General features: G+C 48.5%; 1 protein-coding gene and 1 pseudogene across 8 annotated transcripts in view; one reads left to right on the forward strand and one right to left on the reverse strand.

Annotated features, from left to right (window-relative positions):
- The window catches only part of CDK5R2 (cyclin dependent kinase 5 regulatory subunit 2), an 87,420-nt gene that overhangs the window by 14,702 nt on the left and 58,015 nt on the right, over positions 1–14,703 (forward strand). For 5 of the 7 annotated variants that reach the window (XR_014566792.1, XR_014566793.1, XM_083749305.1 and 2 more), the window contains exon 1: positions 6,116–6,282. The exons of the other annotated variants lie outside the window; for them this stretch is intronic. The gene's annotated coding sequence lies outside the window, so the exon portion shown is untranslated. Of the gene's footprint in view, positions 1–6,115; positions 6,283–14,703 lie in introns of those variants that run through there. 7 annotated transcript variants of the gene reach the window in all.
- On the reverse strand, positions 3,789–6,094 carry LOC310847129 (A-kinase anchor protein 4 pseudogene; annotated as a pseudogene). The gene has a single exon. The product of its transcript is annotated as an A-kinase anchor protein 4 pseudogene (transcript).

Consider the following 14,703-nt stretch of genomic DNA (forward strand, 5'->3'; position numbering starts at 1 on the left):
TTATTGGATACCTGGCATGAGGATGGTCTAATCACAAAAGGCAGTGGGAAGAGGTACATTAATGAAACCAAATTTCTAGAGGGGCACAGAGGTTTCTCTCTGTGTGTTTTTTTCAAACAGAGCAGGAGTGGCCCACAGGTCTCCATCTGACCCTTGGAACTCTCCCCAAGCCGAGCCCCCATCTGCCCAGACCACACCCCTCACCAGCTCTGCTTTGCACCCCAAGTATTTTTACCTGTCTGGAATGCATCCTTGAACTCTGATAATGCCTCTTGCTTGCCTAGATGGCAGATACAGAGGTGTGTGTAGATACTAACCTACCATACACAGCATTCTCCTGATCCACCCAACTTGTGTTAACAAAAGAAAGATGACCTGACTTGTTTTTGAGAAACCCATGCTGGTTCTTACTAATCACAGCATCCTTTTCTATATGCCCACAGACTGGCTGCTTAATTATCAGTTCTACAACCTTTCCTGGTATCAATGTCAAGCTGACCGGTCTGTAGTTGCCTAGGTCTTCCTGACTCCCCACCCCACCCCGCTTTGAAGATGGCAACAATGTTTGCCCACCTCCAGTCTGCAGAGGCCTCACCTGTTCTCCAGTCATTCTTTAATATTATAGACAGAGGCTTTGACATTATGATGATAGCTCAAATGTTCAGGTATCTTATTTTTTATACAGTTTTATGAACCCTACTATTCAGAGATCATGACCTACACCAATCTGGTACTCACTGCTGATTACAGTATAGCAGATCAGAAACAAGGGAGAGCCTGGCGTGGGCAAAATCCATAGTGCATGCTCAGATTGCAGCACACGCATGGCGGTATCCCATCAAAACTGCCATGCAGGCATAAAGCCTATTTAGGTGCTTACATTTTGGTGTATTTGTGACCTTCCATGCACTTGTGTGCATGGGTCAAGCTGTATATGTGAATGCATGTATCCACTCAAGATGTGCAGCTCGGTGTGATGATCCCTAGTTTTCGTGCAAACACACCTCTGCAGAGACACCTCCCTTGGCCTCTTTTGGAAACAGAATACCAGGCTAACTGGGTTGTGGACTGACCCAGCCAGGAGAGTCCTGTGTCCTTCTGCGTGCTGGCAAGCTAGGTGTTTGTATATCTGTAGGGCTCATGCACCTGCATGCATCTCTTTGTGTTTTGCTGTGTGCATTTACATGTCTGGGTTTTTGTTTTGTTTTGTTTTCGGCGTGTCACTCATGTCTCCAGGCCCAGCTCACTCCGCAGGAATCTCTAGCCGCCGGGCCCTGTTCTAGATGAATACACTTGAAAGCATTTTTTCTCTCTTAGCTACTAAATTTCCCTTTGAGAAGAAAGGAGTTGGCTCACTTCATCTTCATTAGTGTCGGGGAGCATTGAGGGGGGGGGCTGCTTTTGCTGCAGTGCCACCCCTTCCAGCCTCTCACTTAGTCCCTCCCTCCTGCCCTGAGTCACTGGCCCTTTGGATATGGGCTTCCAGCCAGGAGGAGGTTGCTTCCTTCCCTGCACTGACCAGCCTCTCATTTTAATCCAAAAAGGTACCATAGAGGATATTATTGGATATCCAGCTTCATGGCTTTCAGTTCACCCTTTCATACTAATTGTAATTATTATTAGTAGTAGTTGTAGTTATAGTAGGAGTAGTACACCACCCTTCAGCCGAAGATCTCAGGGCTATTCACAAAAGAAAAATACAAAATGAGAATACAAAACACATAATAAAAACAAAAAACAAAAACTCCACTCCACAAACAGATTTAAAAAGCCAGAGAATGTTAATCAGCTGAATGCCTGGTTGAAATGTTTCCGCCTGGTGCCTAAAGATATATAATGAAGGCACCAAGCTGTTTTGATACTTTGCTGTAGAACTTCCAGAAGTTTATTTGTTGGTAACTTTGGAAGTGTTACCATTGGCTTTGTTACACATCAACGCTTATCGTTTGTCATACCTTTTGTGGATGCAGATGCCATGGTTCATGCGATAGGTGCTCTAGGAAGATTGTCAGTTGCTGTTTAGGAAAACGGTTTCCGCACACTGACTTATGTCAGCCTGTTTTGTCTACCTATATTTCCCCCCATTCCAAATTGTGCTGTGTCGTACAAGTGGAAATTGACATAAGTGATGACTTTTCTTCTGACTGCTACAGGACTGTATAAATATGTGTATTTGTCAACACAGAATTCTCAATTGAGATTGAAACTTTAAAATCTTCTCCAGCCCCCCAAAGCAAGAGGTTGAGACAAAAAGGAAGTCTCTGTCAAATCTCTAGTGCTCCCCAAAAGTCTTGGAGAACAGGATACATCACGTGCTGATGCAGTGAATTCTGGGAATTTGTTTCCTAATTAAATTAGGGGAAAATAAATCACTAGTGCTTTGAAAGACAAAATATTAAGAGAATCAATCAGCCCAGTTAGTCCCTTCTGTTTGTCTACAAAGGAATCCTTGGAACTCTTTAATGAGTAGGAGGCAGTGTTTATGATGTATATGAGTAGCACAGGGAATGTGATGCACTGATTTATAGATGGTGTGTGCATCTCAGGGCCAAAATAAGTGCAGTGTGAGGATACAGGTGCCTGCGTTGCATTTGCATTTTCCCCCACTGTGAAACTAAATGTGAAGCAGATATGGGAGGGGCAGTTTAGATCTAGGAAAGGGCAGGAGCATTAAACTCCCCAGCCCTGCTGCTCCAAACAAAATAAGAACCCACCCCATAAAATTAGAGCCCCTTCCTCCATTTACTTTATGTGACAGCTTTCAAAAGAAAAAACTTAAAGAGATAGGCATATTTTCCTGTAGTTCCCTCCTCCCTCACAGAGCTACAATTCCATGCGCCCTTAAAAAACTACAGTTCCCAGGATTCTTGGGTGTGTGTGTCTGTCATGTGCTTTAAATGTGCATTGAATGTGTTTCACATGTACAGTGTGGATCTGCCCTTGACTTTCAACTGACCGCTTTAGGCTTTGACACTGAATGGCATTTGATTATAATTCACACACATCCATGTACTTGGCACTTTCTTAGGTCTTTGTGCACCAGAATTGTTGCTGCAATGAGCTCATTGGCATTCTAGGGGGCACACTTTTTTATGCCAGTGGCTGCTATGCTCTTTGCACGTGAAACTCTGTAGGAGCTGCTTCTGCAGGGGCTCCTACACCTACTCTCTGCCCCCCGCAGCTGTGGTATGTGTGTCCTGGCACAGATCTCAGACATATCTGTGGTTCACCAAAATTCCAGCCAGAAAGGAGAGACCATGAAGGAAAGAGCATCATCCAACTAAATGGATATTAGTGTTAGAAGTGAGGGAAGGCAGGAGGGGCCCTAACTGATCTCCCATTTATTCAGAGCTCCTCTCATGCAACCTTCACCAACCCTGGCGCCCTCTGTTTTGAACCACAACTTCCATTAGCCCCAGCCAGCAACTATTGGGAGTTGTAGTCCAAAACATCTGGAAGGCACCAAGTTTTGCAAGGGCTGCTGCCATGTTTAAGGGTAGCATTTCAAACTCTAATGCAAAACAAAACATTGACCTGATTGGGTTTCTGGTAGATTTAATCCAAATGCGCCTTTAAGCTGAGAAGGGCTAGCTGAAACAGGGGCCTTCCTAAGATGTACAGGATCAAGAAGAGGATGGTGGTGTACTTTCTAACCCTGTCCCACCTACCAGAAGAAGTCCTGTTAGTCACTATTGTTTCTTTGGGTAACACCTAGCAACTAGCTGACTGTTACCGGTCTACTTTTGTTAAGCTTGGGTGAGGGAATTAATAACAGGGCCTCTCTCCTCTTCTGACTTTTTAATGTTTGCTTTTAATCGATGATCTTGCCCAGCTACCGTTTTATCAACCAGTTTGAATTCATGCCACTGCTGCTTGCAGTGGGGCTGTGATGATGGTATCTAATTAGCTAATACCAGAGCAAATGCCTTTAGTTATGAAAAGAGAGATCATCTTCATCACAGATTCCATCAATTGGTCGATAAATGTGCTCGAATCCATCTTGCTCCATATTGTCATATGCATTTGATGTTGCTATGTTGGTTCTGGTTTGGGAAGCTCCTTCCTCACCAAGGCCTCTGCTTCTATCCCCTGTTTTTGTCCCCGCAGTTCTCGTCTAGATTTAAGCCAGCCTCATCCAAAATCTTCTGGACCATGGACATTATGAGGTGTCCTTTATCTTTCAGGCTGTCCGAATGGCAGGGGTCTGCTTTTCTGTCACATGACCTGTGTGAGAATTTTGGGCCACAGCTCCCCTCCGCCCTGTCATAGTCACGGGGAATGTAGCCATATGAGGAGGTGTTGCATTCACGAGGTCTACAGTCTTTGTTCTTTTCCAGCAGGTGCTGCTGTATCTGCTGCAATGCTGTTACCAGAAGCTCTCTGGCATACAGATCCAGGGATTGCTTGTCCGGCACCTTGGTTCCTGCTGGAAAATGTTTCCTTGGGCATGGGCCACCTGCTCTTTCCTTTCCATAGTCACAAGACTCCCTTTTCATGGATGCAAACTGCATGCCCTGACTGCAATGGCCCCGGGCCCCCCCTGCTTTATAGGTTGCAAAGGTGAGGTTTTGAGCTCTGTACTGCTTATCGTCTCCCAAGATGAGTTTAAACAAGCGCTTCACCATGACTTCCAAAACCTCCGCGGTCTTCTGGGTTCCAGCCTTGTAAAGGTTCCTCTTCAGTCCACAAACAAAATCAGAGTCTGTCATGAGCGCCCCTGTGATGTTGTGCAGGTTTTTCATGGAGGAGTCTATTAAGTCTGATACGATTTCCTTGGTGTGCTTCATAAGTACCTCTTTCAAAACGGCACATGCTGGCGGAGGGTGCCTACCTTTCTGGACTCTCATGGTCTTCAGGAAAGACAGCATCATGTCTGAAGCAACCTGATTTGCATACACCATCATCCCTTTGCTTATGGAAGTCATGTCGTCTGCTTTCCTTTCTTTGTCCATATACATGGCTTCATGTTGCTTGAAGTCATTGTGATTTGCCATGTCCCCTGAAAATGGGTCGTCCCTCTTGATTTCTGGAGGCGTCTTGCATCGTTCCATATTCTCCGCTATATTCACCTTGTTCCTGTTGCTGTGGGGGCTAATCATATGGCGGGTGCATTTCCCTGAGCTTTCCCATTTCTCCTTGATCTCCTTGCGTGTCATTTCAACAACTAAGTTGCAGAGCTTATTGGCGTAATAGGCAATGTCATCTGAGTTCCCTCCCTCACTACCGGCGCTGGAAGAAGTGTTGTTGTTGTTCCTGGATGCCAAGTCAAGTACCTTAGTCTTGCGAGGCTTTCTTAAGGATGTCAGTGCATGCTGGAATCCAACTGCATATTTCTGGAGGTCATTGTTGAGCCAGCTGACTACATTGTCATCATCAATGGAGCCTTGCTTGAAAAGGCAAACTGCTCCCTCAGTATTAAAGCAGCTGTTTTGCTCATTGTCCTTGATTATGATGATCTCCCTCTCTTCCATATTCGCCAAGTCCAGCTCATTGTCAGGGTCAGAGATGTACTTGGATCGACCAGTAGCTCCATCTCTCTCCTTTGAGTTCAGGTTGGCAACGTCGACAAAGCAAATCACTTTACGTTCCTGGTCTTTATGTGTATCAGGGCGGTAGAGGTTTATCTTGCACACACCAGCCTGGCTGCTGAGCCAGTCTACTTCCTGTGCCATCTTTGTTAGTTACAAGTAGAAATGGATCAAGAGCTGTGCAGTGTTCTTCTTCCAGCTGAGCAGCTTGGATGACCCGGCCAGACTTGGGATGTTGGCTCCTCTTAATCTTCCATGCTCTTTCTACCTCCAGGTGGTCTTCTCACTTATGTGGACACATAACAGCAGTGGTGACTTCACAAAGCATCAATGTTTTCCCACCAACCAGCAAAGAGTTGCCAAATGCTTTAGCAAGAGTGTGTCTTTCCACCACTACTGTAACCAGGGCTGTAGAGAGTCTTTCTTTTCAGATGAGCTGCTTTGGTGACCCTGCTAGACTCAAGATGTTACCTCTCTTATCTTTCCATGCTCTTCTGCCAGCAAGGGACATTTTCACTTGTGTGGACATGTAGCAACAATGACATCACAAAGCATCCAACCCACCCACCAACCAACCAACCAACCAACCAACCAACCAACCAACCAACTAACCAACCAACCAACCAGGGAGGTGCCTGTGTTTTAGCTTTGTAATTTTCTTAAACTATCATCTAGATGAGGATTAAGGCAATTCCTTTGAGCAGTCAATTTGATGACCAAGAGAATAAGTGGAAGCATGTAGATCTCTGAGCAGGTAAGAAAGAGACCCACTAGGAGGCAGACCCAGTTTGTGTGTTTCATCCTGTTTCATCTTTTGATGGATCCACATTTCAGGTTAACCTGGTACTTGCTAATGCTATTTTTCAGAAAGTATGTTTACCTCTTTCTTTTTGTGGGGAGGTTTCCTACATCTGGAATTCAAATGGAACACTTACATTGGCTAGACAGTTCATTCCACTTTCTGTCCTGCATTAATAGCCCTCAGGGGTGACACAATCCAGACTGAAATGTGTTCGTAGAATCAGCTAGGAAAACTTTCACATCCAGGTCTGATGTAAACTTATCCAGAAGTAAGCAGCACTTCATTAAGGACAGCACTGAACTAAAGTTACTCATCACTTTTTGCAATCATTTTTTGCATTGCTGGAAAATGCTTTCTTTTTTGACACTTTGCAAAAATGTTTGCTTTTTGGTTAAAATTGCTATCATTTCCCAATACTGATGCCAGCATATACAGCCAAATCCAATTGGTTGCTTTTACTCCCAGGATTTTATTTACTGGTGTCGAAGAACATCATAATGTCAGATGTAATACTAAATAAGCATTTACATATATAGTGCTTTGATAAGTGTTCAAAGTGCTGGGATTACATTTTCTTTTAATCTTTACAACCTATCCCTGTAAGGTAGTATTATTATTTCTGTGTTGCAGAGGGGGACAGAGGCTGAAGGGGAAATTCTTGCTCAAGGCCACCAAATGAGCTCCATGGCAGAAGTGAGAGACAGACCAGGTAGTGTTCTGATGCTGTTCTGCTCATTACATGATCTCTGATTGGCCTGGATCACCCACAGGGAAATTTCTGTTCCAGCAAAATTGTTAGATTCAGTTGCCAGAAGCAATCACACCAATGTGATATGTCTGGCAGCCATCCCATGGTAAGCCAAAGGACACTACCTCCACCCCCGGATTGAGCCCATTTGCATTATATTTTGTCTCATCATTCTCCCAGCCCCTTTTGGGCAGCCCCTTCCCCAGTGCATTGGGAATGGAGCTATTAGCATTGTCACTGTATTCCAAGGATGTTGCATTTGCTCATGGATGATTTCTGCTGGATTTGCTGCTCTCCGCTCATGAACAGGCACAGGTGGGCAGGCCAACTGTGAACCAGATTGGGCAAAAAGCTTAGTCCACATCCCAGGTTATCTGTGCAAGTGGTCGCTTTCATGCCATATGCTGGCATGCTCTAATCTTTCAAGCACGGGCTTTAACAAAAAGGAACCAGCCAGCTTCCACAAGGCGAAGGGAATAAAGAAACCAGAGAAGAACAAGCCTGCCTCCTGGTGGCAGATTCTGGGGTGGTACCCAGCAGCAACATTAAAATGAGCTCTGAGGCCCCATCAGCTTTCACCAAACTGGTGCCCCCCAGATGTTTCGGACTACGACAGCCATCCGTCACAGCCAGGCACTAGGTTGGCAAAGGCTGTTCCACTGTTCTGTACTCCAGGGGTTGAATTTCCTATTCCTCTGGGATTAGACCCTCCTTTGTTTTGCCCGGCAGATGAGATTTTATTAAAATACTGTACTCTCTGGCCTTTGGCAATATCCAGGTGAGCATTACTGGCTCACGGCACCATCTCGTACCTGTCCCAGAAGCTCAGTGGGGCTTAAGTCCCAGATACACAGGTATAGGCTTGCATCCTTAAAATGTAGCATAAAAGAGGAATGCTGCCATTCTTCAGGAGAAGTGGAAGGGATGCTGTGGGACCTAAGTTCAAGTCCCTATTTGGCCATGGAGCTCACTGGGAGCCCTTGGGTCAGACACAGCCTCTGAGCTTAAAAAACTCGTGTTGTTGTTTTGAGGATAAAATGGAGAGGGGGAGAATGATATATATCATATTAGGCTCCTTGGAAGACAGGTGGGATATAAATATAATAGGTAGATAAATGGGCATAGCCAGAATTTATGTTGTGTTGGGGAGGGGGGCAGAACTGAGCTATCTGCAATATGATTGGTCAGTTAACTGAAAAATACTTAATTATTTTTATTTATTTACTTCAATTTGAGGGGCAGCTGCCTCTCTGCCCCCTGGTTACGCCCATGGGTAGATAGTTGGGTAGGTAGATAGGTAGGTAGATTTGAGATAGGTAAGTGGAGAGAGATTTAAGGAGCTTCTTTCCCTGCCTCCTGCCCACCAATATTATGTGTGTATGGCCCGGCTGTCTCTCTGCAGATGCTTCAGGGTGCTCGGGTATATATTTGATATGCAATGTTGTAGCACTGCAAACAGATTCTGGGTATCTGTTTAAATTCTCAGGCTGGGATGGGTGGTGGCGCAAAATTGCTGCTGCTTTGGCTCTTTGTGTCAGGCCAGTGGGTCTGATCTCGGGGCGGGTGTCACATTCCTCTGGCAGCCACAGACAGAAACTGGGGTGGGGGGGTGACTTAGTCCGGCTCCCCCTCTGTGTGACAGAGCAACATTCTGTCTGGTCCCAGCCCCCACTTAAGCTGCAGGTGTGTGGGTGACGGGTGGGCAGCTCTTCCACTGACAGGCAAGGAGGCTTTGATGCCAGGGGCTGGGGGAGGAGGCAGCCCATGGACCCGAGTTCCTTTCCCATGGGCCTACGGTAGCTTTCCACATGCACCCTCCATCTCTTCCCATGACATAGTTTGCATTTCTCTCTCTATCTTATCTTGCTCTTGTTCTCCCTCCCTCCCTCTCTCTGTTCACTCCTCTGTTCCCAGCTGCGCCCCGGTTGTTTTATGGTTCTCAGCCCTGGGCCTCCACTAGTTCTCCACCTGTGCCCCCACCAACCATCCTGCTGAAGGAGGAGATGGCAGGTCTCCTTGATAACAGACAGGCAAAACAAAGACCTTCTGTGCCATGATGAGTAAGGGAAGAGCAAGGAGGGGTGCGGTGAATGTCTTGTACACACCGGACAAAGAGACCTGATCAGTAGATTTGAGTGTGTGCATATGATGTGGGATTGCTAAAATATTGTACCTGTCATTTCTGGAGCTGACATATACTGGGCGGGCTGGGACTCTTGGTGTGTGTGTGTGTGTGTGTGTGTGTGTGTGTGTGTGTGTGTGTTGAGGAGCCTTGCCTAGTATACACACAGGTTAAAGTGTTCCTCAGCAGGAACTACTTCATACTGATAGTGAATCATCAGTTGTCTTCTCTGCTCCTGTTGTTGCACTGCGCTGCTCTGCTCTTCCTCTAAGACAGCCAGAAAGTGCAACACCGGACTCATGATAACTCACAGCCCGATGTTACCATCCAAACAAAGGTATTTCCTGGCCAAATCCCAGAGCTTTCTTCCCAGCGATCAGTTCCATTCAGTGAAAAGTAGTACTGAACTAGCGCTAACTGGCCTTTGAACACAGTTCCAAAACGGAGGCGATAAAACTCTCTCCACCCACTCCCCTTTCTCCTTCTCCACAGTGTTTAATATTCCTTGCAATGACAGATTCCTCTTTTTATTCCCCTCCATGTTCTGGCCAATAATCTCTGAACAAGTGGCAATTATTTCCTGCCCAGCTGTCTGAAGGTAGCAGCCTTGCTGTCGATGCCAGCAGTAAAATGCCCTCTAAACCAGAGATGGAGGAGCTCTGGGTCTCCAGGAGGTATTGGAGTACAACTCCCACTAGCCCTGACTATTGGCTGTGCTAGCTGGGGCTGATGGGAGTTGGAGTCCAACAACATCTCGAGCCCACTAGATTCCCCATACTTGCTGTGGACTCTGTAACTGGGAAAGGCTGACACCAGCAGCTCCTGTAGTATAGCAGAAGGGGCTGGTTCTGTCTAGCCCTTTCCAAGGACTCTTGATTCTCCCTGGTGCATGTATGTAGAAAAACCAGGGAAGAGGCTGGGGTCGAAAATCAACACCCACCCAAAGACTTCCCAGCTGGCCCCAAGCACAGCCATGGATCTCTGAAATACCCACCCCCCATTTATGCCCTGTAGCCATTTTCTCCAGGGCTCTTTAATGATTCCCTGTCCCACAATGTGAACAGCAAGTCAGACTTTCACACAGCCCTTTCCCCATCATTAGGCACCTCAGCTGATTGTTCCTGTGAACGAGTCAAGAAGGGGGGAAATGAGTGTAAGGGCCTAAAAGGTAGGTGCTGCCTAAGCTGGTCTTTCTGTTTTTGTTCACACATGCAGTTACTGTTATTTTTTTCTGCCTTGCTCCGCTGGATCCAAGAACACCTCAGGGCCCATAATTTTATCACTGCTATGCAGTGTGCTGGCATAGATTGGATGTTCCCTGATCTCAGAAGGGGCAGCAGAATTGGGGCAATTCATGGTCCCCTTCATATAACAAGCACAAGGAAAACTTGGTAGCTTTTCTCCATTCTAGAAGGGAAGAGATACATGGGCAACCAGAGACCCGCATACAATAACAGAACATACTTCTGTTACAAACTTCAGGGAAGTTTTTAATATGTAATGCTGTACTGTTTTTAACACTAATTGGGAGCCGCCCAGAGTGGCTGGGGAAACTCAGCCAGATGGGCGGGGTATAAATAATAAATTATTATTATTATTATTATTATTATTATTATTATTATTATTATTATTATACAAAAAGTGTTGTGGATTGGTCGTAGATTTAGTGTCCCCCTCTGGTGGCAAGAATCAGAACTGTAGAGCTTGGCTTGGCTCTTATCCAAAAACTTCCGTTTCCCAAATTAGATACACTCACACACACACTTTTCACTTTTAGAGTGCAAGAATAACAGCCATTCACCTTCATAAGATGCCAGTTCCTATGTCTGTGGGTGAGTCTGGGTGAGTTAGTTCTTCAAGGACAGGTAATTCTGTTGCACCTCTGCAAGATCAGGTGAACCTGATGCAGAGATGCAGCAAAGCTATTCAGTTCCAAAGCTGAGGTGACTGGAAGGAGGTGAGTCCAAAGAGAGAGGGAGAGGGGGAGAGAGAGAGAGCAGGAGCGTTTCATGGTCCAATGTATGTATTTCTAACTAGATACCAGGAGTTCTTCTATGGCATGCTAATGTGCCTTGGCGCAATCCTTGGGAATTAGTCCTCTAAATGAATGGATGGAAAGATTGCTGGTCGTGGGCATGTTCATGGGAGCAGAAGATAGGCAGACACATGCTCACCCCACTTCCCTTGGCAGTGAAAAATTCATGGTTATTACTTATGTATTACATTTTAACCCTACCCTTCCTCTGAGCAGTTCAGGAGACCATACATGGCTCCCCACCCCTAGTTGGTCCTCACAACATCCCTGCGAGGTAGGTTAATATGTGAATGGCTGAAAGCCCATGGCTGAGTGAGGATTTGAACCCAGTCCTAGTCTGACATTCTAACCACACATGTGAGTGCTTCTGGATTTAGTTTCCTTTGGTTGAAAGGGCACTGGAGACTTAAGGAGCTTTGTAATGTTTGCTTCATTTGTAGAGTATACATACATTGAGGAAGACAAGCTCCCAAGTCTCATACAGAGAAGTAACAAAGCCTGATGTTCTACCCTTGCCTCTCTTCACCCCTCTGTCTCCTTTTTGTCCTTCAAACTCAGCCAATGGTTTTACTTCTCAGCTTGGTACATATTGTTGTAGCCCCATCCCTGTAGGGTGAAAGGCCCATTCAGGAAACATGCATCCACAGTAACTAAAGAATATTAACATACTGTACTTTTGCCAAAAAAGCCTGGCTTCTAGCCGGATGCTATTTTAAGCAAACCCCATCCACTTTAACTAGGTCTTCACAAATATACCCATATCTCCATGCTACAGCAAGTGTTTAAGTTTATTTAAACACATTAACATTAAGATATTTCTATGGTTACTGTGGTACCTCGGGTTACATAAGCTTCAGGTTACATACAGGTTACAGACTCTGCTAACCCAGAAATAGTACCTTGGGTTAAAAACTTTGCTTCAGGATGAGAACAGAAATCGTGCAGCGGCGGCACAGCGTCAGCAGGAGGCCCCATTAGCTAACGTGGTGCTTCAGGTTAAGAACAGTTTCAGGTTAAGAATGGACCTCCAGAATGAATTAAGTACTTAACCCGAGGTACCACTGTATTACTAATTTTTTAAAAGTGAATAATATTAACTAGTACTATTTAATGATTAAGTTTGGTAGACTTCCATGCCTACTCAAGAATTCTGTATATCCCTGAATCATTATCATCATCATATTCATACCCTGCCCATCTGGCTGGGTGGCAGGAGGTTGGACTAGATGACCCTTGGGTACCTTTCAACACTATGATTCTGTGATTCTATGTAAGTAATACCTTCAGCAGGGGTAGACAACATGGTGTCCTTCAGACATTGTGGACTACAACTCCCATTAGCCCCAGCCAGCATAGCCAATCAGACTTGTAGTCCAAAGCATCTCTGGAGGGCACTGCATTTGCTATCCCTGATCTTTCAGGTAGTCAACGTTTCCACATTACGGTGTCGTTTGTTTGCCCTGCAGAAAAACAGAGTAGTTGCTGAGGGATCTGACTACTTGTCGAGCTCTTTTAAATTGCCCCCAAGGGATCCAGAAAAGGTTGCTATGAGATAAATTACCTAGGCCAGGGGTCTGCAACCTTTAAGACAAAAAGAGCCACTTGGACCCGTTTCCGAAGAAAAAACAACAACTGGGAGCCGCAAAACCATTGCGACATTTAAAACAAATATAACACTGCATACATTGTTTCTTAGCCCAATGTTATCCTCGTCATTATAAAAATAACTTTTTTGACACTTTTTAATTATTTTTTGTTTGACCCCTCAGAATTACTCCTCCTCATAGAAATAAACGTTATATTAACAAGTTACCTTTTTTTGAGTGTGTGTTCTTCACTCCCCTTCAAAACAGTAGCTGCAAATTGCAAAGCAATAGCAGCAAATCAGCCAGCGGCAGCCTGTTGGGGCGGCAACCTGTTGCCCGAAGCACAGGGAGCCCTCCGGAGGGCTCCCCGTGCTTCGGGCGAGTGTCTGCAAGCCTTGCGCGCCCGGCAGGAGCTCCCGTCGGGCGCGTGAGGCTTGGGGCGGCAGCCTGCCGCCCGAAGCACGCGGAGCCCTCCGGAGGGCTCCCCGTGCTTCGGGCGAGTGTCTGCAAGCCTTGCGCACCAGGCAGGAGCTCCCGTCAGGCGCGCGAGGCTTGGGGCGGCAACCTGCCGCCCGAAGCACAGGGAGCCCTCCGGAGGGCTCCCCGTGCTTCGGGCGAGTGTCTGCAAGCCTTGCGCGCCCGGCAGGAGCTCCCGTCGGGCGCGCAAGGCTTGGGGCGGCAGCCTGTTGCCCGAAGCACGGGGAGCCCTCCGGAGGGCTCCCCGTGCTTCGGGCGAGTGTCTGCAAGCCTTGCGCGCCCGGCAGGAGCTCCCGTCGGGCGCGCGAGGCTTGGGGCGGCAGCCTGCCGCCCGAAGCACGCGGAGCCCTCCGGAGGGCTCCCCGTGCTTCGGGCGAGTGTCTGCAAGCCTTGCGCACCTGGCAGGAGCTCCCGTCGGGCGCGCGAGGCTTGGGGCGGCCGGAAGCACAGGGAGCCCTCCGGAGGGCTCCCCGTGCTTCGGGCGAGTGTCTGCAAGCCTTGCGCGCCCGGCAGGAGCTCCCGTCGGGCGCGCGAGGCTTGGGGCGGCAGCCTGCTGCCCGAAGCACAGGGAGCCCTCCGGAGGGCTCCCCGTGCTTCGGGCGAGTGTCTGCAAGCCTTGCGCGCCCGGCAGGAGCTCCCGTCGGGCGCGCGAGGCTTGGGGCGGCAGCCTGCCGCCCCAAGCACAGGGAGCCCTCCGGAGGGCTCCCCGTGCTTCGGGCGAGTGTCTGCAAGCCTTGCGCGCCCGGCAGGAGCTCCCGTCGGGCGCGCGAGGCTTGGGGCGGCAGCCTGCTGCCCGAAGCACAGGGAGCCCTCCGGAGGGCTCCCCGTGCTTCGGGCGAGTGTCTGCAAGCCTTGCGCGCCCGGCAGGAGCTCCCGTCGGGCGCGCGAGGCTTGGGGCGGCAGCCTGCCGCCCCAAGCACAGGGAGCCCTCCGGAGGGCTCCCCGTGCTTCGGGCGAGTGTCTGCAAGCCTTGCGCGCCCGGCAGGAGCTCCTGTCGGGCGCGCGAGGCTTGGGGCGGCAGCCTGCCACCCGAAGCACAGGGAGCCCTCCGGAGGGCTCCCCGTGCTTCGGGCGAGTGTCTGCAAGCCTTGCGCGCCCGGCAGGAGCTCCTGTCGGGCGCGCGAGGCTTGGGGCGGCAGCCTGTTGCCCGAAGCACGGGAAGCCCTCCGGAGGGCTCCCCGTGCTTCGGGCGAGTGTCTGCAAGCCTTGCGCGCCCGGCAGGAGCTCCCGTCGGGCGCGCGAGGCTTGGGGCGGCAGCCTGCCGCCCGAAGCACGCGGAGCCCTCCGGAGGGCTCCCCGTGCTTCGGGCGAGTGTCTGCAAGCCTTGCGCGCCCGGCAGGAGCTCCCGTCGGGCGCGCGAGGCTTGGGGCGGGAACAAAGGAAAATGCGCCTCCTCCCCTCGCCT

Source organism: Podarcis gaigeae (assembly GCF_964106915.1).
Source record: "Podarcis gaigeae genome assembly, chromosome: 1".
NCBI classification, from domain to species: Eukaryota; Metazoa; Chordata; class Lepidosauria; order Squamata; family Lacertidae; genus Podarcis; species Podarcis gaigeae.